Below are 4583 nucleotides of genomic sequence, written 5' to 3' on the forward strand. Positions count from 1 at the left end.
CATTCCTTGCATATTCAAGGAAGAAGACAACAATATACATTCTACATTGGTCAACAGTGAAGTGAATCACAACATCTTTCCTTGCTTTCTTTTTGTATTATGGGTCCATAAAGAGGGTATATTATGATTGAGAGTCAACTTTTCTCCCTGCCAGGGGCCTAGGAGTATATGTTTTCAAGGTTTTTTTGTTTTGTTTAGTTTAGTTACTGAGCACACTTGGGATGTGGTTACGTTCCTTCTTGAGATATGATTTATTTCCTGGACAAATATTTATTAAACACTGTATTAGTAATCTATTGCTGCATAAAAAATTACCCCCTAAAACTTAGTGGTTTAAAACAAACAAACAAAAAGCATCTATTATCTCACACAGTGTCTGTGGGTCAGGAATCAAGGAGCAATTTAGCTTGGCCATTTAGTTGCAGTCAAGATCTTGGCAGGGCTGCAGTCATCTAAAGGTTTGACTGGGGCTGAAGAAGTCACTTCTAAGATGGTGCATTCACATGGCTGTGGGCCAGAGGCCTGCCTCAGTTCTTCATGGGCTGTTCACAGGAGGCCTCACTAGTCAGTGTTACTCTTTCCCAGCATGAGTCTTAATTGTGCTTGGCTCCATGCTCTGAGTTCTTGGTTCTACCCCCGAGTCATATTTATTTTTCCATAAAAGGTATACTGTATATGTAGCTGCATAGTTTTCTCAGTTACAAGACAACAGTGTAAATTTTTTTGTAACTTGGCTTCAGAAGTCACAGACCATCATTTCCTCAAAATCTTATTGGTTGCATAAACTAGACCTATTCAATATTTGACGAGACCACATAAGGGCATGAAAACTAGGAGGCAAGAACCACTGGGGCCATCTCAGAGGCTGATTACCACAAACATTTACCAAGGCCAAGGCTCTATGCAGGGCACACTGGGGACAGAAGACGAAGGTTCTTTTTCTCAAGAAACTTATACTCTAACTTGGGTGATTAAACACACACACACAAATAATGTGAAAAATATCACTGACTTATATAACCAAATTGCTGTAAGGAAAAAGCACTCACTGGGTGTATTTCTCTGTTTCTCCCACTAGTTTTTAAGCTCTTGGCAGGGCATTTCTCATCTTTATTCCCCACAGGGCTTAGTTCAGAGCCTTGCAAAAGTAGATCTTTAGTAAATATTTTCGGAATGGACAAAACCCCATGGAAAGATCAAGAAAGTCTGAAAACTAAGAATAGGTCATTGGGTCAAATGATCAAATTTTGATTATTTTAATTTTCTAGGAAAAGAATTCTGGGAGACTCTTTGATTAAAACTGAAATTGCAAGGAGTAAAGAAGGTGGCAAATTAGATCATTCAGCAAATTTGGAAGTAAAAGGGAGGGTGGAAATGGATTTAACTTGAGAGGAATTAGTCAACAGATTCTTTTTTTTAAAGTTTAAGTTTAAAGTTTTTTTTTAAGTTCGAGTTTAAAGTTTTTTTTTAAAGTTTTGTGGGCATTTTTCTAGCTAAGGGAGGAGTCATAAAGAGAAGATAAAATGAAACTGAAGAAGAGAATGTTGATAACCGATGAAGCAACGTCCCAGGAAGGGTTCACAAGGACAAAAAGACTAACCATTGAAAAGAAAAGGAATATTTCTTCTTTGGAAAAGACAAAAGATAAAGAGACATTGTAGAGTGAAGAAAAGGGAAGCTTTGTTAGATCATGTTGAATTGCCTTGATTTTTTTCAGTAAAGTTGGGGGGCAAGGTCATTCTACAGACTGAGGGGATCCAGAAGGGGATGGAGCTTGAGGACAATGGAATGTGCAGCAAACTATTGGAAGAAATTAGAGAGTGAGTGGCCTAAATACTCACAGGATGGTAGTGAGGAGCATTTGGGTTAGGAGAACCAGTATGCATGAGGACACAATGTCCTCTGTTACTACTGGAACCATGGATGGAAAATAATAGCTACCTACGCAAATGGCCATAGCTAGGAACCTTGGGAGACAGTCCAGCAGGTTTCTACCCTGACTGAATGTTCTAGTTCCATCATATAATTTCGTTCTTTTGAAGATCACTAGGAACCTTGGGCTGAGAAGAAGTGGCATAATCTGCCACTTAAATGTGTGATATGCAATGTGGAAAATATGGAAAGAGTTTTCAATCTTTCTAGCAATTCTTAACACGAACAATTTAAGATTCAGTTACTAACGAGCACTGCTTCACATCATATAAATGATGTCAATACCCTCTTCATATTAGCCGATGTGAAATCAACACTTAATTTCCATGTTCTTCTGTAAGTAAGTCCTATATCAAACTACATAAAGACAGTGGCATTTTATGGAAAACATTCTCAAATGGACAGGAAATGACTAAACTGGGGCTTAGGAGACCTGGTTCCATTCCAGCTCTGCCACTGTCTCACCTTAGGCAGGTCACTTAATCACTTGCCTAGTGATAGAAACCTAGTAACCAGTCATTTGCAAAGCTAGAAAACTGGATTAGATGCTCTCTAATTCTTTCCAGCTCGAGCATTCGATGACTCCGTGGTTTCCAGTCCATCAAATCACCTAGATTTTCCCCTGTGAGTGCCACACAAGCTGGACACTAGGGGTCACATTTAGATAATCACTCATAAACACATCTGTCTGAATCTCCTAAACAGCCTTCATTTACTTCAATAGAAGGCTCTTAGCTAGACGATGATTGACCTAGTTTCTCAATACAAAGTCCTTAGATGGGATCATGCTATTTCCCTTTCTGGCTGGCTGAGAATTCTAGAGGAAAGTGGAAACACAGGTTTCTCTGACTCAGAGACTTTCATTTTGGGTTAATGCTATTTTCTTTCTCTCACACATGACCTCAAATTAGGGCATTCTTTTACTCATGGGGCAGATAGATTTTTCTTGAAGCTTTCATGATTTCCTCCACAAATGCTCCTTGGCTGGATGGGTAGTGTCCCCATCCAGATCACATTATAAAAAATCAGAGTTGCCTCCAAGGAAAACCATTTTTGATAGCTCCTCATTGAATGATCAATATTTCTTCCACAATCTATTTCATGGCAAAATGAACAGTACTCTTTCACAATCTATTTCATGACTTACTTTGCTTTCAGGGAAAGTCAACCAGAGAGATGGGTGTCTTCCCCAGTCTCTTTGCCAGAAGATCCCTGAAGTCTTCTTGACCATGTTTTAATTAGGGCATTAGTTTGTCTAACCTAAGTCCAATTTTCCTCATTTTAAAGGTCAATTCTGAGGAAAATTAAAATGATTAGCCATCACAGGAAGGGATAATGTTATAAATAAACCTTCCCAAACTTAATAGTAATACTTCCCTTCATCTATATGGCTTTACAGTTTTCAACGGTCCTTACATATATTATCTCGTTTGAGTATCAATTGTAGTTTTTCTTTCCCCTTACCCCCCATATCTCCTTTGCCAAAGAATAAAACCCAAGAGGGGCATAGGAGGGAAGGGACAGCAGAGACGGCACTTGGGCTGGAGAAGTGGGTGAAACACTCATTGTGGCAACTTGGATTGTAACCTGATTCTGTTTCTTACCAGTTGTGTGTCTTTTGGCAAGTTACACTCACTCTCTGAGCCTGGATTTCCTCACCTGTAAAGTATGTATATGAATGCCCCCTCTACCTAGCTGCACTGCGTTATTATCATCCCTCTCTTCTCATTCTCTCTTGAAGCCTCTCCAATCAAGCTTTTGACCCTATCACTCCTCAACATTGGCTATAGTTGAGGGCACCAGTCTTGTTGCTTCACATGACAACTATATATTGAAATACCTACATTTCTGTAATCTGGACCCCTCCTTTAAACATCAGACTCATATATCCAATTGCCCCTCCAGCATCTTACTCCAATGTTTGTTGAATATCCAAATGTAAGAGATCCAAAACAGAACCCCTGAGTTTTCTTCCTTCTTCCCTCAACTGCTCCCCTTGCGGCTCCCCATTTTAGTTGATGGAAACTCTATTCTTCCAGTTGTTCAGGCCGAGAGCTTTGGAGTCATCCTGGACTCTTTATTTTCACATCTAATTTATTAGCAAATTCTATCAGCTTGACCTTCAAAATATATCTGAAATTTGACCAATTCTCATCACCTCTGTTATTTAACACTCTGGTTCATGCTACCATTCCTGCCCATCTAGATTATATTAATTGTTTCCTTACTGGCTTCCCTGATTTCACCCTGGCCCCTGTAATGGTTAATTTCATGTCAACTTGGCCAGGCTATAGGTCCCAGTTGTTTGGTTAAATATGTCTAGATGTTGCTATGAAAGTATTTTTTAGATGTGATTGACATTTAAATCAGTAGACTCTGAGTAAAGCAGATTGTCCTTCATTATGTAGGTAAGCCTCATCCAATGAGTTGAAGATCTTAAGAGTGAACACTGAGGTTTCCTGGAAAAGAAGGGATTCTACCTCCAGATTGCAACATATGATTACCACATATACAAGTGTAGGAGTTTCAGCATATAGATGTGGTATTAAGTCACAAGACTGGTGGCCTCAACTATGGCCATTGTGGAAGAGGACCTGATAGGGTCAAAAGCGTAACTGGAGGGGCTTCAAGAGAGAATGAGAAGAGCGGGG

This window comes from Chlorocebus sabaeus, chromosome 4, assembly GCF_047675955.1.
Source record: "Chlorocebus sabaeus isolate Y175 chromosome 4, mChlSab1.0.hap1, whole genome shotgun sequence".
In the NCBI taxonomy this organism is placed as follows: domain Eukaryota; kingdom Metazoa; phylum Chordata; class Mammalia; order Primates; family Cercopithecidae; genus Chlorocebus; species Chlorocebus sabaeus.